The sequence below is a fragment of the Rutidosis leptorrhynchoides genome, chromosome 10 (genome assembly GCF_046630445.1).
Source record: "Rutidosis leptorrhynchoides isolate AG116_Rl617_1_P2 chromosome 10, CSIRO_AGI_Rlap_v1, whole genome shotgun sequence".
NCBI classification, from domain to species: domain Eukaryota; kingdom Viridiplantae; phylum Streptophyta; class Magnoliopsida; order Asterales; family Asteraceae; genus Rutidosis; species Rutidosis leptorrhynchoides.
Genome location: NC_092342.1, coordinates 325,978,439 through 326,002,825, shown reverse-complemented (window position 1 = coordinate 326,002,825; position 24,387 = coordinate 325,978,439). Strand labels below are relative to the sequence as shown.

The following is a 24,387-nucleotide window of genomic DNA, read 5'->3' as shown; positions in this document are numbered from 1 at the left end:
TATACTTGATCCATCATGTCAAATTTTCCGATTAATGACACGTTTGACTTTAAATTTCAGCCGGTTAACCCGTCTCCATGACTGTCTATATATGTAACATATTTCTTACCAACGTTTCATTCATTCATTCATCAACCATCAGTAATGTCATACTCGGCGATGATGCATTCAGGTGTATCTGCATTCACCAGGAATTCAATCATAGGGAAGTCGTGTTTACAGTCAACGAGTTTGTTGGTTTCACGTATTAATGGTGTAAGACCAGCAATCGCAAGTCTTCAAAGGCGTAATTACTCTGATATTCACACCTTTAAGGTCTCTTTATGTTATCTTTGTTATTAATTATTACTTTCAATCAACAAAGTAGAAATCGATTGTTTCGACACATTGATCTGAACTTAACCTTTTGGTGACCATGTTTTACCACCCTCAGGCAATGCAGAAGGAAGAAGAAGAAAGACGATTTCCACCTCAGCACTGGGACTCGCAGCCTGGAAAAGAATATCTCATGAATCCTCTTCCTCAATACGCCAACCCCAATTACAAGTGTTACGGCAAACTCCATGTAAGACAATTAACCTCCACAATAAATATAAATATAAATCATCTGCATTTAGCGAAGTGGTTAACACCTTTGCTGGGTGTCCGGAGGTCTCGAGTTCGAGCCTCAATTGTGGATTTTCACAATGCAATTTGCTTTGCAATTGGTTATATAGTTCTTTGGAATACCCATAAGCCATAACTAGCAAGGTTCCTCGGGGGGTTTCCTTAGGTCGCGAAACTTGAATCTGGGATACAGATGAGGCGTGTTTAAAAAATTTAATTAATATTACATTGTCAGCCGGGCTAAACACTAAAAAAACTTTATTTCTTAGTAAATTTTTTTTTAGTGTAAAAGTTTTTCTCCGTTAAATTTAGGTGGGGTGGATACCCCTTTGTAACACACTATCTTCCGCCACTGATCCTGAAGTTTCCTCTAATGGGTGTAGGAAGTGAGCATGACCTGTGACTTCCTGGATAAGATCGGGTGGGTGGCTAATGACCCTCTTCAGTGCTTATGCCGCCGTTAAAAAAACAAAAAGTTTTTATTTAATTTGGGTCAAGTCATCTAAAAAAAGAAGAAATTAATTTGATGACCACGTTTTAGCATCAGGCAATGCATAAGGAAAAATAAGAAAGAAGATTTCCACCTCAGCACCAGCATTCGCAGCCTGGAAAAGAATATCTCGTGAATCCTCTTCCTCAGTATGCCAACCCGAAATACAAGGGTTCTGGCAAACTCCATGTAAGACAATTAATCTCCATAATATTATAATAAATATAGATAATAGTAGATGATTTGTATGGCAATTTGGGTTAAGTCATTTAAAATTTTGTTTGTTGCTGCAGGGAAAGGTGGCATTGGTGACAGGTGGAGATTCGGGTATTGGAAGGTCCATTTGTTACCATTTTGCTAAAGAGGGTGCGACAATAGCCTTCACTTATGTAAAAGGTGTCGAGGACATAGACGCTATGGAAACGATAAAGATCATAAATGAGGTAAGAGTTGAATGTTCGAGTGATCCAATTGCAATACCTACTGATCTTAGATACGACAAGAACTGTAAGGAGGTTGTTGATAAGATTATTCGTAAATATGGTTGCATCGATATCCTAGTGAACCATCCTGCAGTTCAGTACTACTCATATTCCTATTCGTTAGACGAGATTTCAGAAGAGAGACTTAAAAAGGTGTTTGAGACCAACATTTTCTCTTATTTCTACATGTCAAGGTGTGTTTATCGATCATCTCTTAACATTTGGTCATTTTTCTCTAATTTTTTTATTTTTAATTTGGTAAAAGGGATAATATATTAATAAGAAATCAATGAAAGAGCAGGGCAAACCCAACACTCAAAGCAAACAGAAACCCGGGGAGAATTAACACTCTTACATTCAAGCCCACAGGCCAAAACAAAACAAAAACACAATCGAAAATCCGAAGTTGTCCCATCCTTCATGACACGCTAGGGCTAAACGAAACAACCACACTAGGCCAAAACGAATGTCAAAGTCTGCCAAAATGGGATGAGTCGATCTGAGTCAGTCAAAGTCTGTCAAAGTCAGTCAAAGTGTAAAAAAAATTTATGTTTCGCATTAGATCTTTTGCTCTATATTTATGTTTGGAATAGTTATTTTTAATTTATTTATTACTAGAAGTCAATATTGGTCAACGTCCGACGACTCGACTGACTAGTCATTTCAAGGTCACGACCGAATCGTCTTTTAAATTACTTATGAATGTGGCCGGTCTATTTTTTGGATGGTCTATTAACAATTAAAATGAACATCTAATCAGCCAAATAATTTTTTTTAGAAATTGTCTTGATCAATCAGAGTGTCGTTGCAATGATTTAATTGGGTAGTGCAGGCATGCCTTAAAGTACATGAAATAAGGAAGTAAAGTGATAAACACCGCATCAGTTTATGCATACATACCTGACCCACCAAGCTGGCTTGACTACATTGCAACTAAGGGAGCCGTAGTGTCTTTCACAAGGGGTCTTGCGTTGCATCTGGTCGATAAGAAGATTCGTGTTAATGGTGTGGCTCCTGGCCCTATATGGTCCACACTCCAAGCTACAGCACTCAATGACTACGATATAGCAAGATATGGGTCAACTGCGCCCATGAATCAGGCTGGTCAAACTCACGAGGTGGCTACAGCGTATGTGTTCCTTGCATCCGATGATTCTTCCTACTTTACTGGCCAATTTCTGCATCCTAATGGTAAACAATCTTCACAAAGATGCAACTTATCAACTACTGCAATAACATCATACACATATATACTGTTACATATATAACGAATATTCATGTATACTTAAGACTAGCTTTTAGCAACTATGATCACATAAAAAAAGCATAATAATGTGAAAAACGAAAGAAGCTTGATTATAACTTGCATACGACGACAGATCAGTTTTATATCTTTAGCTGATAGAGATCTATAATTTTATATGATAGGAAGTGCATATGTTTTTTTCCTTATAACATTGTAATGTTGAGATATTTTTTTTTATTTTTTTATTTTTTTTGCAGGCGGAACGATTGTAAATGGTTAGTACATCATTATTAAGGTGCTTGAATTTCATAATAATAAAATGAAGTGAAGCCAATGTACCTATAATAGATTGATCTATGGATATTCGATTCAGTGTAATAAATTTGTATTATATCCCCTGCTTCTAATTATTGATGAATATATATTTCATTTTATACACAAATATTAAACGATGGATATTCTATTTAGTGTAGTTTTGAAGTTTTTCTGATTCTCTGAAAGCTTGAAATTGCTTTCGTGTCATCAGATTTCCATGACATGACATTACACGTTAGATGAGGTGGTGCATTATACATTTATCTTGTACAACACAACAGAGATAAATGAATATTCAATAAACATAACAAAAACACAATGAATTTTAATTCACAAAAGACTTTGAGTTATAGATGCATAAATACATTCAATCCCTAATTCAAAATTGAATGCATAAGTTGTTTTAAATTCTTATTTGCAAAAATAAGCAAGGTTGAAAGGTATACCAAATAATAATTACAGAAGTTGAAGGTATACCAAATAGTAATTACAGAAGTTGAAGGTATACCAAATATGTGTCCTGCTTATATGATTGCTATCAATATTGACATATAGTACCATCTCTTTTTCTATGCATGTATACTTACAAAAATACCTATATAAACATACAGTGTTCCATTCGTTCATCAATTGTAAGTAATCTTGTATTCAATGATGATGCATTTCGGGGTCTCTAACTCCAGCCGGATTCCAATCACAATGAAATCATGTACATATGTACCCAATTTGTTTGGTTCATGTCATATAACCGGATTTAGCACTAACGGTGTCACCTCAGCAATCACAAGTCTGCAACTTCCTCGCTACTCTACTACTCACACCTTTAAGGTCTGTATAGACAGATATATATTCTTTTCTTTCAATTAAATACATAATAAATATGATATACGGAGTATATAGTTGTTTAAATGCGAGAAATTATACTAATGTAATGTTTGATAAAACATAATGATTATGTGTTGAATAGTTTAAAATCTAAATGATTCAAAGGGACTTAGTTCTAAATGACAATAATCTGTTTGATAATCATTTTGAATAAACACACTTTTAATTACCGTAAATTTGTATTAATTTATAATTGTATGATAAGTGTTTTGGGTATAACTTGATATGATGAGGGAAAAATTGAAGTGCTGAATGACTAATAAAGTATTTAAATTCAGAATGATTCAACCATAATTTTTTGTCGTTCAGCATCATTTATTATTTAAAAGTTTAAAACAAATGAATGTTAAATGGCCATTCAATGCTAAATCATCCCATTCTGCTGTGATTAAACACAACCTAAGCATTTGTAAGCATGCAATTATCGATGCTAACTAGACTTTTTGGTTTCCATTTTTCTAGGCGAATGCAACGCTGAAGGAAGAAAATGAAAGACGATTCCCACCGCAGCTCCAGGATTCACAACCTGGAAAAGAATATCTTATGAACCCTCGTCCTCAATACGCCAACCCTAATTACAAGGGGTCTGGCAAACTCAATGTACGTTTTATTGATTTACCTGGTAATTTGTATGACACACAATTTTTATATAATATGATAAATGGCCTTTCTTTTTTGTTGTGTTTATGGTATCTTTTAAATAAGTTCAACAATGACCACGTGTTTCATGGTGCAGGGAAAGGTGGCGTTGGTGGCAGGAGGAGATTCAGGTATTGGAAGATCAGTTTGTTACCACTATGCTAAAGAGGGTGCTACTATAGCCTTCACTTATCTTAAGGGTGTTGAAGAAATAGATGCAGATGAAACCTTAAAGATCATAAAAGATGCAAAAGTTGAAGAATCGAGTGACCCAACTGCAATACCTACTGATCTTAGGTATAGTGAAAATTGTACAGCTGTCGTTGAAGAGGTAGTTGCAAAATAAGGGCGCATTGATATCCTGGTAAACCTGCCTGCAGTTCAGTACTATACATATTCGTTAGACGAGATCACAGAGGAGAGGCTTATAACGGTGTTTAGCACCAACATTTTTTCTTTTTTCTACTTGACAAGGTATGTATGTGCACCAACTCTTAACGTTCAAGTTTTTTTTTTTTTTTTTTTTTTTTTTTTTTTTTTTTTATTATACATTAAACAAATTATTCTTAATTTTCTTGTTTGGTGTATGTGATTTTTGTTTGATTGTCTCTTAATTGAATTACTCAAAAATGTTGAATGACAGATGACAAAAAATGTATACCGAACCATCCAAAGTTAATACATACTCGTTTAATCATTAAGCACGTCGATTTTTCTATTATATACTCCTCAAACTTTATCTAGAATATATCAACTATATTTCTTTTATAATAATGTTAAAGGTTAATACGTCAATTTTACATCATTCGGAGTGTTCATTCAGAATGATTATCAAACACAATTTTGTCATACATAACCAAGTTTAACTAGAAACTTTAAATTATTCAAATTATCGAATCATTCAGCGCTTAATCATTCCGTTTTTATCAAACACAGCCTTAGTTTATCTTTTATTGAAACGTCTTTTATTCTGAAACGTGTCGTTTTCTTTTTTCTTGTTTTGATGTTTTAAAATGATTTGGTTATGGAGGGATGCTGTGAAATACATGAAAGAAGGAAGCAGTATCATAAACACTACATCAGTTTTAGCATACATACCTTACCCACCAAGTTGGCTTGACTACATTTCAACAAAGGGAGCTATAGTGTCTTTCACAAGGGGTTTAGCTTTGGATCTGGTCAACAAGAAGATTCGTGTGAATGGTGTGGCTCCTGGGCCTATATGGACACCACTGCAAGCTTCAGCACTCAATGACTATGATATAGGAAGGTTAGGGTCAACTGTGCCCATGAATCGGGCCGGTCAACCATATGAGATTGCTCCATCATATGTGTTTCTTGCATCAGAGGACTCGTCCTACTTTACTGGCCAAGTGCTTCATCCTAATGGTATATTTAATACCAGTTATAAAAAAACTTTATAAGTTCTCCATCCTAACTTGCTGTTGCTTACACTTTTATTATTGATTTTTTTTTTCAGGTGGGACAATCGTCAATGGATAGTCTCATAGTCCTTATATGTCCTTGAATTACTCCGTATATCATAAGAAAAAGAAAATGGAGTGAAGCTACATAAAGTTTGTGTTTTTGAAATAAATTGCCGTTTCGGGTGCATATTATATTATAACTTCTCAAAAGAACTCTATATGTGAAGTTGTATATTATAATGATGTACTGATTTTATTATTTACATACTTATAGTTATATATGTATTATGTGTAACGGATATTAGACGTAGACAATATCTTATGTAATATCTAGCATTAAATGTAGGCATATTCATCTATATCTCATATTAAATGTAGGATCCCTAAAATCAAGGAATATGAGATCAGATCATATACTATATATTTGGCCTCTTTGATCAATAAAAATCATGGGTGAATTATAACATTCTAACATGGTATCTGAAAGGACCCGTTCATATACATTATAAACGATTCTCAATAGTTGATTACATCGCGAGGTATTTGACCTCTATATGATACATTTTACAAACATTGCATTCGTTTCTAAAAGACAAACTTTCTTTACAACGAAAGTTGACGGCATGCATACCATTTCATAATACATCCAACTATAATTGACTTAATAATAATCTTGATGAATTTCAACGACTCGAATGCAACGTCTTTCAAAATATGCCATGAATAACTCTAAGTAATATCTCTAAAATGAGCAAATGCACAGCGAAACATTTCTTTAACACCTGAGAATAAATATGCTTTAAAGTGTCAACCAAAAGATTGGTGAGGTCATTAGTTTATCATAAACATTCATTTCCATTATTTTAATAGACCACAAGAATTTCATTTCCAGTTCTCATAAATATACGTCCCATGCATAGAGACAAAAAATCATTCATATGGTGAACACCTGGTAACCGACATTAACAAGATGCATATAAGAATATCCCCTATCATTCCGGGAAATCCTTCGGACATGATAAAAACGAATTCGAAGTACTAAAGCATCCGGTACTTTGGATGGGGTTCGTTAGGCCCAATAGATCTATCTTTAGGATTCGCGTCAATTAGTAGATCGGTTTACTAATTCGTAGGTTACCAAGCAAAAGGGGCATATTCGGCTTCGATCATTCACCCATATAATGTAGTTTCAATTACTTGTGTCTATTTCGTAAAACATTTATAAAAAATTGCGCATGTATTCTCAGCCCAAAAATATAAAGGGTAAAAAGGCAAATGAAACTCACCATACTGTATTTCGTAGTAAAAATACATATAACGTCATTGAACAAGTGCAGGGTTGGCCTCGGATTCACGAACCTATATTAATTATATATATTTATGTGTTGGTCAATGTTTGTCTAACAAATTAGGTCAAGTCATAGTGTACCATAATCCTAATGCTCGAGACTAATATGTGTAACATCCCGCCTTTTTCCGTTTACTTTCCGTTTATTCATTTTAAAGTCCGTTATATATTTATAACATCTCCCGTTGATACGCGTTTCAAATTATCTCGTTTAGATAATTCACGCACCCGAATGAAAGTTGAGGGACCAAACTCGCCAAAGGATCAAACCTTTGACTAGGTCAAAGGGTCAAACCCCTCTTACCCATTCATTCATCTCTCTCTCATTTTACTACTTCCTCCATTTTCTCTCAACACCCCATTTCAAAGAATCATCATCCAAATCCGAGCTAGCGGGTGTTTTGCAAAACAAATTACATTTTTGGAATCCTTGCAACTTCCTCTTCGATTCCATACCGATTTCATTACATTTGGGTAACTTTCTAAAATCACTAGATTTTGTGTTCTTGATGTTTTTAACTTATAAAGTTGTTAGTTAGTGTCTATGGCTCGAGTATAACATGAATACATGTTTTGTTTGCTCGATTTGTTGTTTTGAGTAACTAGTTTGAACATTTGAAATGGGTGTGCTTAATCCTTGCTTTTGGTTGATTAAATGTTGTTTAAATGTTAAAGTTCATGTATTAAATGTGTTACTAGCATCGTTAGTTTCGTTTTGGTATGTTGGATGATATGAAAACCTTGCGTTAACATGATTATTGATTTTGTGATTCTTGATTAGGGTTTGATGAACTTGAAATGAACTTTTGATACTTTGGATGCCATGAAATGTTGTTAGTAAGTGTTTAGTTGTAATGCACGTTTCATTACCTTCAAAACGGCATATCATATGTGTGAATTGGATTCCCGAAACTTAAAATGCATTTGATGAACTTGCACTTTGAAAATAAACCTTTATTGATCAATTGACGAGTTTTCGGTTATTGTAATTGATGTTTTTGCTTGGTGAAAAGTAGTTAGTTGTATTCCTTGTCAAAATACCTTTCCAACGATATAAGATACTTGTTTTGGATGTTTACGGTTTAGGATTTATGGGTATTTGAAGTTGGATTCGTGCTTGAGTGTGAAAACTGCCAGAATTCTCTGCACAGGTAATGGCGCGGCGCGCCATATACCCGCGCGGCGCGCCAAAGTGGTCTGTCCAATTTTGTCAATTTTTGAATAATGTTTGCTATGCTACGCACCCCCGATCAACATGAAACTTGGCCAACATGCTCATATATGATTTCTAAGCTCAGGAAAATAGTTCGGGACCCGACCCGACCCCGTTGACTTTTTCGTTGACTTTGACCAAGTTTGACTTTTAGTCAAACATAACAAAACACTTATGCAATCATTCTAATCTTATTTTATACTTGATTCTTGCGTGAAACTTGACAACGTGATTCACATGCTATATATTCGAGTCGTAACGAGCCATAGGACTAATTGAACACTTTAACCTAGCGTGTTTACCGATATTGATATAAACCTACTTGTTTAGGTCAATACTAGCATTCGTTCTTGCACACGTTTACTTGTTGAAGTACTTTTACATACGTGCACTCAAGGTGAGATCATAGTCCCACTTTTACTCTTTTGCACTTGCATTTGGGATGAAAAAACATAAACGTTTCTTTTTACTAAGTGAACACAAGTACAGGAAAACAAACATTTTACATACGAGTTTGAACAAAAATCCTCAATTCGATTATCATTAGTTACACTTGCCGGGTGTAAGCGAGAACTTATGTTATATGGCCATATGGGTTTGACAAACCCTCATTCAAACGGTTCGCTACCGTTTACGAATGAATTGTATTTTCGAGAAACAGTGTATGTTCTAACACTATTGTGATGGGGTTCTATGGAAGGAATGTTAAGCATTGATAATTGGGTGCTCGTGAAACAAACTTTTGGAATGTATTACTATTATCTCATTGTTGCAAATCTTGTGGTTCACTTGTACTTACTTACTTAAACCTATGATTTCACCAACGTTTTCGTTGACAGATTTCTATGTTTTTCTCAGGTCCTTGAACGATACATGATACATGCTCCCGCTCATTATTTTGATACTTGCATTGGATGTCGAGTATATATGCATACATGGAGCGTCTTTTGGCTACTTTTAAATTGTGTCGCATAAGTTTCATTTGTACTTAAAACTTTGTATCATAACTTGTGGTGGAACTATTCTTGTAAACTTTGAACAATCTTTACATTTGAAATGAATGCGACATATCTTTAGGTCAAACGTTGTTTTAAAGACTTATGACCACGTAACGGGACCTAAGTAGACGGCGCCGTCAAACATGATTTGGTCGGGTCGCTACAGATGGTATCAGAGCGTTGGTTGTAGGGATTTAGAGTTCATTGGTGTCAACCTCGAGTCATAGGGTACATTGGTGAGTCTAGACTACAACCGGCATATAGACTTGAAGTAGGAATTACTTGACTACTTGTGCATTTATACTCGAACGCTTCTACTCATATCTACTCTTAGTTCATCTTAATATCACGTTGTATAATTTGATTGACACGCCACATTGACTATATGAAATGATGTCGAATGCACATATGAATCAGGGTAATATAATTTCCGGGATTATATTACGGTGACTCATATGAACGTTCCGACATTGTCGCATAAAGAATTTAAGGCGAGTCAAGGAAAGTTTTCTCTTTATCTTTATTCCATATCACGGTTAGTATTATTTAGAATACTAACCAACGGTATTCTTGTGTCTTGAAGGAACAATGGCTCGTCGACGCGCTCCTCCCGAAACTCCCGAACAAGCTCTACAACGAATGATAGCCACCGCCGTGGATGCGGCCATGGCCGGTCACTCATCCAACAACAATAATAATAACAACCACAACAACAACAACAACAACAACAACAATGGAGCCGGAAACTCAAACGAGGGATGCTCCTATTAAGCTTTCATGGGGTGCAAACCTCACACTTTTGATGGAACCGGGGGACCATTCGTGCTCACCCGATGGTTTGAACAAACGGAAGCCGTCTTTAGCATAAGCGGTTGTCGGGACCAAGACAAGGTCAAATACTCCACTCACACCTTCGCCGGTGTCGCTCTTACATGGTGGAATACTTATGTACAATCGGTGGGTACCGATGAAGCTCACGCCCTCTCTTGGGCCGACTTGAGGGAAAAGATGATTGTCGAATATTTCCCTCGTGAAGAAACCCGAAGGCTCGAACAAGAGCTAAGAACTTTAAAGGCGATCGGAAATGATCTCAAGGCTTACAATCAACGATTTTCCGAACTAGCCTTGATGTGCCCAAATCTTGTGAACCCCGAAGCTTTAAGGGTTGAACTTTACATGGATGGTCTTCCAAAGAGTATCAAACACGGAGTAATGTCATCCAAACCCACTAATCATCAAGAAGCTTTGAACATGGCCCACAAATTGATAGAAACGGTTGACGAAATCGTAGTTCCGGCACCTAAGGCCGAGGATAAATCGGGCGGCAACAAAAGAAAGTGGGAACCCTCCCAATCAAACAACAACAACTTTGCTAAGAAGCCTTACACCTCCGACGGCAAGAAGGGTTATGCCGGGAACCTACCTCTTTGCAACAAATGCAACAAACATCACTTTGGCGATTGTAGTAAGTTAATTTGCCACCGGTGCCAAGGAGTTGGTCATAAGGCCAACGATTGTAAAAGTGCCACTCCCGTCGCTCGAAAGTGGCCCAATGCACCAAAGACGGGCACTTGTTACGAATGTGGCCAAACGGGTCATTATAGAAATGCATGCCCAAAGAAGAAAGATAACCCCAATACGCGCGGCCGAGCTTTCAACATCAACACCGAGGAAGCCCGGGATGACACTGAACTAGTCACGGGTACGTTTCTTCTCAACAATTCTTATGTCTCTTGCTTATTCGATTCGGGTGCCGATAAATGCTTTGTATCCAAGACTTTGACTCATTCTTTTAGCACTCCACCTCTTCCATTAGATACCACTTATACCATTGAAGTGGCTAACGGGAAACTATTAAGTGCCGACACATATTACCGAGGGTGTACGTTAAACATTTTGGGTAAGGAATTTGAAATTGACTTGATACCCATGGAACTAGGAAGCTTTGATGTAATAATCGGTATGAATTGGTTAGTCAAAATGAAATCTCACATCCTTTGTGATCTTAACGCAATCCGAATTCCTATCGAGAATGGTGAACCTTTGATTGTTTATGGCGATAAGAGTTGCACCAGACTCAACCTCGTTTCGTGCCTTAAAGTTAGAAAACTACTCCGTAAGGGTTGTTTTATGATCCTTGCCCACGTTAAGAAAGTCGAGTCCGATGAGAAGCATATCGATGATGTGCAAATTGTTAGTGACTTTTCCGATGTATTTCCCGACGAATTGCCGGGTCTTCCACCTCATCGACCGGTTGAATTCCAAATCGATCTTATTCCGGGAGCCGCACCCGTAGCACGTGCACCGTATAGACTTGCTCCATCCGAAATGCAAGAATTGCAAAGTCAAATCCAAGAACTACTTGATCGTGGTTTTATCCAACCTAGCCATTCACCATGGGGCGCTCCGATTTTGTTTGTTAAAAATAAAGACGGATCCCTACGAATGTGCATTGACTATCGTGAACTAAACAAATTGACGGTTAAGAACCGATATCCTCTTCCTCGCATCGATGACCTCTTTGATCAACTACAAGGGTCTTGTGTATATTCGAAAATTGATCTCCGCTCGGGTTATCATCAATTGAGGGTTAAGGGGGAAGATGTCTCCAAAACCGCTTTCCGAACTCGTTATGGTAGTTATGAATTCCTTGTCATGCCATTTGGTCTCACTAACACACCGGCGGTGTTCATGGATCTTATGAACCGCGTGTGCAAACCGTATCTCGATAAATTCGTTATTGTGTTCATCGATGACATATTGATCTATTCTAAAAATGAAGAAGAGCACGAACAACATCTCCGACTTGTGCTTGAACTCTTGAGACAAGAACGACTTTATGCCAAATTCTCCAAGTGTGAATTTTGGTTAAAGGAAGTTCAATTTCTTGGTCATGTTGTAAGTGATCAAGGTATTAAAGTCGATCCCACAAAAATCGAAGCCATTAGTAAATGGGAGACTCCTACTACTCCTACTCACATTCGTCAATTCTTGGGTCTCGCCGGGTACTATCGTAGATTCATCGAAAACTTCTCTTTGGTTGCACGTCCTCTAACCGCATTAACTCACAAGGGAAAGAAATTCGTTTGGGCAACCGAACATGAATCCGCGTTCCAAATCTTGAAAACGAAGCTAACCACCGCTCCTATCTTGTCACTTCCCGAAGGCAATGATGACTTTGTTGTATATTGCGATGCCTCGAAACATGGTTTTGGGTGTGTATTGATGCAACGAACGAAAGTCATTGCTTATGCTTCTCGACAACTCAAAATTCATGAACGAAACTACACGACGCATGATCTCGAACTCGGAGCCGTTGTCTTTGCACTTAAAATGTGGAGACACTATCTTTATGGAACCAAGAGTACTATCTTTACCGACCACAAAAGTCTCCAACACATTTTCGATCAAAAGCAATTAAACATGAGACAACGAAGGTGGATTGAAACCTTAAACGATTACGATTGCGAGCTTCGTTACCATCCCGGGAAGGCAAATGTAGTAGCTGATGCCTTAAGTCGAAAAGAAAGAGCAGTGCCTCTTCGTGTCCGAGCCTTAAACATCACCATCCACACAAACCTTAATAGCCAAATTCGGGTAGCCCAAGATGAGGCTCTCAAGGATGAAAACATCTCTCTCGAACACTTGAACGTCCTCACCTCTCGATTCGAAGTTAAAGAAACCGGACTCCGATATTTCGCCGGAAGAATTTGGGTGCCTAGTTATGGGGACCTACGAAGCCTTATTTTAGATGAAGCCCATAAGTCACGATACTCGATTCACCCCGGTGCCAATAAGATATACCACGACCTTAAACAACTATATTGGTGGCCGAACATCAAAAGGGACGTAGCTACTTATGTTTCCAAGTGTTTGACATGTTCCAAAGTCAAAGCCGAACACCAAAGACCGTCCGGACTACTTCAACAACCCGAGATCCCGCAATGGAAGTGGGAAAGGATAACGATGGATTTTATCACCAAACTACCAAAGACAGTTGGCGGTTATGATACTATTTGGGTTATTGTTGACCGTCTCACCAAATCCGCACATTTCCTAGCCATGAAGGAAACCGACAACATGGAGAAACTCGCACAACTTTACATTAAAGAAATCGTAGCCCGACACGGTGTACCCTTATCGATTATCTCTGACCGAGATGGCCGATTTGTTTCAAGATTTTGGCGTACTTTACAAGAAGCGTTGGGAACGCGTTTAGACATGAGCACCGCATACCATCCGCAAACCGATGGACAAAGCGAACGTACAATTCAAACTTTGGAAGACATGCTACGAGCTGGTGTTGTAGACTTTGGAAAAGCTTGGGATAAGCACTTTCCTCTCGCCGAATTCTCCTACAACAATAGCTATCACGCGAGTATTAACGCCGCACCGTTCGAAGCTTTATATGGCCGAAAATGTCGTTCACCTCTTTGTTGGGCCGAAGTAGGCGACACACAAATTACCGGACCTGAACTCATTCATGAAACAACCGAGAAGATCGTTCAAATCCGAGATAGGCTTAGGACGGCCCGAAGTCGTCAAAAGAGCTATACAGACAAACGACGCAACGACCTTGAATTTCAAGTCGGTGATCGCGTAATGTTAAAAGTCGCACCTTGAAAAGGTGTAATTCGTTTTGGGAAACGCGGAAAGCTAAACCCGCGGTATATTGGTCCTTTCGAAATCTTGGAGCGTGTTGGAACCGTTGCTTATCGTTTAGATCTTCCGCCTCAATTGAGCTCCGTTCATCCTACTTTCCATGTATCCAACTTGAAAAAGTGTCTTGCCGAACCCGATATCGTCATTCCTCTCGAGGAGCTTACCATTGATGACAAACTTCATTTCGTGGAGGAACCGGTTGAAATTGTGGACACCTCCGTTAAAACAAAGCCGAATTCCAATTGTCAAGGTCCGTTGGAACGCCAAAAGGGGACCCGAGTTTACTTGGGAAAGACAAGATCAAATGCAAAGGAAGTATCCTCATCTATTCGTGATTTCGGAAACACAAAATCCCGAGGAAGAAACAACGACTACTATGCCTACTTAAATTTCGGGACGAAATTTCTTTTAAGGAGTAGGTAATGTAACATCCCGCCTTTTTCCGTTTACTTTCCGTTTATTCATTTTAAAGTCCGTTATATATTTATAACATCTCCCGTTGATACGCATTTCAAATTATCTCGTTTAGATAATTCACGCACCCGAATGAAAGTTGAGGGACCAAACTCTCCAAAGGATCAAACCTTTGACTAGGTCAAAGGGTCAAACCCCTCTTGCCCATTCATTCATCTCTCTCTCATTTTACTACTTCCTCCATTTTCTCTCAACACCCCATTTCAAAGAATCATCATCCAAATCCGAGCTAGCGGGTGTTTTGCAAAACAAATTACATTTTTGGAATCCTTGCAACTTCCTCTTCGATTCCATACCGATTTCATTACATTTGGGTAACTTTCTAAAATCACTAGATTTTGTGTTCTTGATGTTTTTAACTTATAAAGTTGTTAGTTAGTGTCTATGGCTCGAGTATAACATGAATACATGTTTTGTTTGCTCGATTTGTTGTTTTGAGTAACTAGTTTGAACATTTGAAATGGGTGTGCTTAATCCTTGCTTTTGGTTGATTAAATGTTGTTTAAATGTTAAAGTTCATGTATTAAATGTGTTACTAGCATCGTTAGTTTCGTTTTGGTATGTTGGATGATATGAAAACCTTGCGTTAACATGATTATTGATTTTGTGATTCTTGATTAGGGTTTGATGAACTTGAAATGAACTTTTGATACTTTGGATGCCATGAAATGTTGTTAGTAAGTGTTTAGTTGTAATGCACGTTTCATTACCTTCAAAACGGCATATCATATGTGTGAATTGGATTCCCGAAACTTAAAATGCATTTGATGAACTTGCACTTTGAAAATAAACCTTTATTGATCAATTGACGAGTTTTCGGTTATTGTAATTGATGTTTTTGCTTGGTAAAAAGTAGTTAGTTGTATTCCTTGTCAAAATACCTTTCCAACGATATAAGATACTTGTTTTGGATGTTTACGGTTTAGGATTTATGGGTATTTGAAGTTGGATTCGTGCTTGAGTGTGAAAACTGCCAGAATTCTCTGCACAGGTAATGGCGCGGCGCGCCATATACCCGCGCGGCGCGCCAAAGTGGTCTGTCCAATTTTGTCAATTTTTGAATAATGTTTGCTATGCTACGCACCCCCGATCAACATGAAACTTGGCCAACATGCTCATATATGATTTCTAAGCTCAGGAAAATAGTTCGGGACCCGACCCGACCCCGTTGACTTTTTCGTTGACTTTGACCAAGTTTGACTTTTAGTCAAACATAACAAAACACTTATGCAATCATTCTAATCTTATTTTATACTTGATTCTTGCGTGAAACTTGACAACGTGATTCACATGCTATATATTCGAGTCGTAACGAGCCATAGGACTAATTGAACACTTTAACCTAGCGTGTTTACCGATATTGATATAAACCTACTTGTTTAGGTCAATACTAGCATTCGTTCTTGCACACGTTTACTTGTTGAAGTACTTTTACATACGTGCACTCAAGGTGAGATCATAGTCCCACTTTTACTCTTTTGCACTTACATTTGGGATGAGAAAACATAAACGTTTCTTTTTACTAAGTGAACACAAGTACAGGAAAACAAACATTCAACATACGAGTTTGAACAAAAATCCTCAATTAGATTATCATTAGTTACACTTGTCGGGTGTAAGCGAGAACTTATGTTATATGGCCATATGGGTTTGACAAACCCTCATTCAAACGGTTCGCTACCGTTTATGAATGAAATGTATTTTCGAGAAACAGTGTATGTTCTAACACTATTGTGATGGGGTTCTATGGAAGGAATGTTAAGCATTGATAATTGGGTGCTCGTGAAACAAACTTTTGGAATGTATTACTATTATCTCATTGTTGCAAATCTTGTGGTTCACTTGTACTTACTTACTTAAACCTATGATTTCACCAACGTTTTCGTTGACAGATTTCTATGTTTTTCTCAGGTCCTTGAACGATACATGATACATGCTCCCGCTCATTATTTTGATACTTGCATTGGATGTCGAGTATATATGCATACATGGAGCGTCTTTTGGCTACTTTTAAATTGTGTCGCATAAGTTTCATTTGTACTTAAAACTTTGTATCGTAACTTGTGGTGGAACTATTCTTGTAAACTTTGAACAATCTTTACATTTGAAATGAATGCGACATATCTTTAGGTCAAACGTTGTTTTAAAGACTTATGACCACGTAACGGGACCTAAGTAGACGGCGCCGTCAAACATGATTTGGTCGGGTCGCTACAATATGCATAGGTCAATAAAAGTCAATTTGACTTAAAATGATTTTCAAAATCTATATATAATTAATATATAGTTTAAATGTCATAGTTTTATATTTTTAAATATTTAAAAAAATTTATTAGAGTAAATAATATAATTCATTTATTAATAAATAAAATTTTATATTAAAATTTATATAATAAAATATACTTTTATATATATTAAGTAATAAGATTTATAGAGTTCATTTAATATCATAAAGATAATATGATAGGTATTATTAAAGAAATTTTATTACACGTAGTAAAATATGTTTGTATCACATATTTATTTGATAAAATAATATTCATAATAATAGTAAGTAAAAGTTGTATTATTTTGTAATAATAATTATTATTATTTTATTAATAAAAATATCAATATTTATAATTACTAAGATGACATTATGATAAAATGATAATTCTAGTTATGATAACTTTAATATTTACGACACTTTTTAATATTATCTTTAAAATAATAATTCTATTTAAAATGATAATAATAGTGGTATTTTATAATAACAATGACATTTCTATTAAAATGATAATTTTTGTTAAAATGATAGTTTTAATACTAACGATACTTTTAATAATAATAGTAATGATAAAAATAATAAGAACGATAATTTTATCTAAATCAATATCTTATAATATTTTAATTTCATCAAGATACTCTTACTTATTATTTCCTAATCGTTTCGTTTAATAGCTTTTAATCGTCTTTTATATCGTGTTCATAATAATGATAATAATAGTAATCAAAATAATTAGGTGTTACTAATATTAGTTTTAATTACAATAATACTAATAATGATAATTACTATGACATTATTAACGATAATACTAATAATTATTTTAATGATAATATCATAATAATAATAACAATAACAATAACCATTTTTAAATAATGATATATATATATATATATATATATATATATATATATTAATAATGATAATAATAATAATAATAATTATTATTATTATTATTATAACTTTAACGATAATAACGATAGTAATAATAATAAAAAAACAATTTTTAATGATAAATCCTTTTATTGATAAAGATAATAATAATAATAATAATAATAATAATAATAAGATAAAACTAGAACGACGATAATAACGACGATAATAATAATCATTTTTAATAATAATACAAAAATTCGATTGACTATAACTTCAAATCTGTTTATCGAAACCGTTCGATATCTAAATGAAAAGTTCTTAATTTTTCGCTAGCTTTCCAACGACATGCATATCTTATACCTTATCTCAACTGCATACGTAACTAATTCAGGATTCAACATATCCTATCTAATGGCAATATCAAAAGTACAAGCATGCATAATCCTATATTCTCGAGCACTAGTCAGGGATACACTATTAGTACGTAAAAAATTAAATTATGAGTACTCACGTATCAATATTGAGATTCAACATTGCAGGAAAGGTACGTAGACGCAACGGGGATGATAAATACTAGTTTGACTCACGAGCAATACTCTCGAACCATACCCATAACCTCCATAGCTATAACCCATAATTTCCTTAGCTCTATCCCGCTCGAAAAATAATTTCGAAATCACTCGGACAGCACTCCGTCGTATTATTTTATGTATACTAATAATATCTTGAAATAATACGGAGTAAATATATATATGTACATCGATTGAGAGAGTTTAGAGAAAAATATTTTCAAGTTTCTATGAAATAATGAAACCTATTGAATTCTATTTATAATCGATTTTTGAATTATTAAAGTGAATTATTAAAGTATGAATTATTAAAGTGAATTATTAAAGTATGAATTATTAAAGTGAATTATTAAAGTATGAATTATTAAAGTGAATTATTAAAGTGAATTATTAAAGTATGAATTATTAAAGTGAATTATTAAAGTTAAAGTAAAGTAAAAATAAAGTAAAGGTAAAGTTTAAGTATAGTAAAAGTATAAAACTATGTACGTATAATATGCGTATAAATATATATAATATTAATTTAAATCGTTATATATATTTAATAAAATAAAATATAAATATCGTTATCTTTATCATACTGGTTAAGTAATGAGTTGTCAAAAGTGGTTCTAGATATTTATAAAAGTTATATACGTTTTAATAATAAAGTTCTTTTTTAAACTGAAAACATTTTTGTACGTTTGAAACTAAATCAAATAAATATGATAATTTTGTTTTCCAAAACTAAATATATTTAAGAATCATTTTGTTTAAAGTTAAAATAATGAAAATCGTTATATCATAAAACGTTTTAGAAAAGTAGAATCATATATATTCATAATAGGTTTTTCGAACGCACTTTCATACGTTTAGAAAACTAGCCTTTTACCTTACGCGACGTGTACTCTTATTAATAATTTGACTTACTCATCAATAAATTACCTTATAAAAAATGTAACTTATAAAATTGAGCGTTGTGGTCATTTGCTTCTATAAATCAGTGACTCGTTGTTTATCAAAATATATTATTTTAAATCAGGACGTTTTATGACTAAGTTATATATATTTATATTTTCATTTCGAAATATAAATTTGAACTATTTACTTAATATAGTTTTTCAAAACTACTGTCATTCAAAACTTATATATTTAGAAATCTTTTAAATATTAAGAATTACTATTTCGTAACATTTGTATTTTAAAGTTTAAAATTGATATAGTTCATTTATATACAATCGTTCATAAAACATTTTAATAACCAAATTATTTAATATTCAAAAATCATTTTATTACAAAGGTTATAATAGTAGAAGTTGTTATGTCATAAGACGTTTTTAATAATAAAAGTCTATTATATCGAATAGACGTTTCCGTTTAAGAAAGTAAAATCATATATGAATCATATCAGGTTTCAAGGTTTTAATTTCCATTTTAATCATGACTTGTAGGATTAAGTCGTAAGGAATCATCTTAATGTAAAATGTCGATCTATTTAACTTGTCAATATCCATCTTCTAAGTTATCTATATTCTACAATTTTACTTCCACGTTAATTAATATACAAGTTTAATAGTTTGACTTATCAAAAGTCACGAGACAATTATTGTAAAGCATAAATTGAAAATCAAACGGGAATCTCCACTAACCCTTGTCTAGTTCCCGTTAATTGACACTTTTGTTCCTTCTAATAAATCACTTTACCAATTATTCCGAATACCGTTAAAAAGAATAAATTTCTCAAATCATAGTGGACCTCTTAACAGAGACTCGTAATTATAATTCAACGTATCTAATAATTTAATTATTTGATATCATCTTTTAATTCCATTGATAACTATTAGAATATATTTTGAAACAAATACGTTTATATAAAGTATTATACGTCTAAATACATTGTTGACGTTTTCAAGTTATAATATATACACATATACATACATAATCATGTACGTTCATTTAATGGTTCGTGAATCATTGGAATTTGGTCGAGGTTAAATGAATGTATGAACATAGTTTAAAATGTTTGAAATTTAACTTAACAAACTTTGCTTATCATGTCGGAATAATATAAAGATTAAAGTTTAAATTTGGTCGGAAATTCCCGGGTCGTCACAGTATCAGAGGGTTTGATCCAAAACCTAGTCGGCCGAATGTGTGCCGCTTCTGCTCTACCACCCATCAAATCTTCTTCTTAACCCCATCAATACCGAACCTCTACTTCGGTCTTCTATCTTTTTTTCTTCAATCTATCTGCCGAAACTCTACTTCGGTCTTCTATCTTTCTTTTTTAATTTCTTGCAAAAACTCACAAAAACTCAAATCATGGTTGAAATATACACCGTCATACCACCACCGGAGCAGTAACTTCACGGTTAAAATATACACCGTTTCAGCTCCCGTTTTCTATTTTGTTTTCAATTCTTGCAAAAAGCATCCAAACCACGGTTGAAATATACACCGTTTCAGCTCCCGTCTTCTTTCTATGACTCTTTTGTTCTTCAATTTCTTTCAAAAAAAATATATATATATAAAAAATAACGTACCTCTGAAATCACCCACGGGGAGATTCCCTCTTCTCTGTTCTTCATTTCTTTTTCTTCACGATGAACATAATCATCATTTTCCTTTCTTTATCAATCTGAGTGTTTTCTTTTCTGAGTTGACTCAGCTCACCTGATAGTTCTCATAGACGTTTCCTCATTCTTGATTTTCTTGAGAATTCACGATTCTGTACTTTACTGGTTGATTTTTGAATTTATTTATATGAATATGATTTGGATCTCAGATCTTCCAATGAGTCTTATTTTGTCAAGTTGTTTGTAAAAAGCTTTATGTTTTTCTCTCTTTAAAAGTACAGGCAATAATTTATGGGATAGAAAAAGTGGATTATGACATGAATGTGTAGATATTAGTCATTGTAGGTTCCACATGTTTCCATCAATATGCATTAAAGAATAGAAAATATTACTGTTTTTCTTGACCAAACAACCACCATCAAAATTTCTCCAATCTATATCTCTATTTTCATTCTAGAATTTCTTCTCACTTCTCACCTACATCTATATTTCTCTTCCACTCAAATCAAAATGAAGTTTTTTCGTTTATAATCGGCGTGAGGATGAGCCGCATAGCTAGACTAGGTTCCAAACTTCGAAAAAATAAAATAAAATAAAATAATAATAATAAGAATAAGAATAATAATCTTTTCCGATAAAGCCTAGTTATCGTCGACAAAGTTCAATGCCCAAGTCCTGCTCAATCCTTAGGCAAAGTGTAACACCCCGTCAAAAATCCCTTTAACGGAATGTTAACTCTGGTCCCAGTGCTTGGCTTGACTTCTACGTAACAGCAATATTCTACAGCGAAAGCAATTAATACCTGAGAATAAAACACGCAAAATGGATCAACAACAATGTTGAGTGAATCTACAGGTTTTAGGTAAACAATACAGTATGTTTAAGAAATACATTTCGAAAACGGTTATTAGTGGAAGACCACCAAGGTTCAATGTTAAAAGTTAGACAACTCCGTGTCCCATTTCAAAAGTTTGTTGACACTACCATGTCAAGTTTTATCTCATTTGTTCGTAAACCACAGTTTTAAATAACGTTGTATAGTATCTGAAGAATAGTTATCAGAAATATAGTTTAGTTTCCTTGACCACGAGATTTTACAAGTACAACTCCAAGTTACGAAACGTTTGCATAATCTATGAGCACCTGAATACTAGCAATGACCCAAGTATAGAATCCACTATACCTGCCTTTACCTCATAAAAATGTTATACACTTGTACGAATATATTATGTTCAAAGTAAATGCACCACAGTTTTTATAGCGGGTGAGGTTGTCAACCTAACGGATCCGTCCATCTAAATTGTGCCTACACCGATGGTATTTAAAGTATTCAAGCTAGAGGCTTTGTGTACAAACTCAATATGCAGATATAGTACTCGTGTCAATACAAAAAGCATTTGATAATATAAGTATAACAGCGTGTATTCTCATCCCTGAAAACATGTAAAAAGCGGGACTGTAGACTCACCTTTGAATAAAGCTCGGATTGAAAAGTGGACAATTTACTTGTACGGTTTATAGCCGAGTAATGCAACCTAAGTATATGTATTTAGGTTGGTCAATAAATATGTCTTAAACAAGTGTGGTTTCATAGTATAAGTTGTCTTATTGCTCGAATCGACGCGTTTTAAAGTAGAAGTCAACATACAGTCAACTAATTCATGCAAGTCAAACAAAGTCAACCGAAGTCAAACCGAAAGTCAAACTTAGTTAAAGTAGTCAACTAAAGTCAATATCAGTAGGTTCATGTCAAATGTTGGTCAACATATCAAACCTAAGTCAAACAACACGTTTTAGATCATAATTGGTCAATTTCACAATTTCAGTTTATCGTTGTGCACAAAGTTCATGTACATGTAGCAAACTTAGCATATTATCTCGTAGTACAAAATTCAAGTAAACGTGGAAAACTCCAAATCATAAGTATACTCAAAATCGATTCTAAAAAGCCCGGCCAGGGTCTCATACGATAATTAAAAGTCAGGAATCAGAAGGGATACATTTATGGTTTGCCAAGTCAGTTTCTGACCGCGCACTGATTTCATTTTGGCTATAACCGGAGATAGGGACATGAAATTGATAAAAGATCAGTGGCCATGGTTCAAGGACAAATAAAACTAACACATATAAAAAGTTGAGCAATTTTTGTTTAGCCAATTTGTACAGTTTATTCATGCAATTTGAATGTTCAGTTTTCAGCTCAATTCAGAATTTACATAATGTGTGGCCCTATTGTGCCCAATGTATAAGGTTTTAGAGATTGACATTAACTAACCATATGTCAAATATCATGTTAAGATTCATTTTCCAGAAGCATACATGCTAATTCAATAAACACAAACCACAGAGTATAAAACAGGGAGCAAGTTGCTGTTTCGATTCTAGTTTAGTTAGTCACATTCGTACGCAATTATCCGAAGATCTAGATACAATTTGACTATGATATCTACATAAAAAGTGAATTAATTTTTCTGTAAATTTCAAATATTCAAAGTTTTAATCTCAGAAGTTAATATATTTTATCATACAAGGCTGTTTTCATGCAAGTGCTGTATAAATCCACTTTTTCACTAAATTATGCATATCTTAAGTTATACATAAGCAAACAACATGATATCCTAGTGTAACCTGAGTGTTTTTAAATTACCTATCCAATGGTATTAATTTCACAATCCAATTCGTGGTCTATCAAACCCAGAATTTCCGATCAATCACAAAAACACAACGTTAATTTCAATTGGTCATAACTTGATCATCCGGAAACGAAATCAAGTGATTCCAAAGCCTAAAGTTAATAGTTTTTTGAAAGCTAATCATCTAAACATGTTATAAGATCAGATCAAAAGTCAACTCTTATCAGATCCTAGAGAATAAAATTCATTTTTCATGTAAACAACATCAATTGATCAAATTAAAGACACCAATCAACAATAACGCGTATACACTTGAGCAATTGGCAACATAAACTATGAAACATCAATAAAATCAGATTTTTAATAATTTGGGTTTGAGAGAGTTTACCACTAATCAAGCAATTACTTGTATCTACGCGTAGAGGAGAACGAGAGGAACACGAATCCGTAAGTGATTTAACGATCAAGCAATTGTGTGATGTTTAATTTGGGATTGAAGATGGTGATGATATGATGAAGATGGGGCTGAATGAGGGGAAAAAAAATGGAACATGTTCTCTTATTATTTAGAATTTAAGGGAATGTAGTTAGTTGCCTAAAAACTAAAAGTCAACAAACATGTGCCTAAACTAATAGTCAACATGCATTGGCTACTCATGGGACCAAGGATGATGAGGTATGAGGTCATGGCCACGTGGCCTCGGGC

General features: G+C 34.6%; 2 pseudogenes; both read left to right on the top strand.

Annotated features, from left to right (window-relative positions):
• Positions 1-144: 144 nt before the first annotated feature.
• Positions 145-3,104, top strand: LOC139871318 (glucose and ribitol dehydrogenase-like; annotated as a pseudogene).
• A 734-nt stretch (positions 3,105-3,838) lies between these two features.
• LOC139871317 (glucose and ribitol dehydrogenase-like) lies at positions 3,839-6,166 on the top strand (annotated as a pseudogene).
• The last annotated feature ends 18,221 nt before the right edge of the window (positions 6,167-24,387 follow it).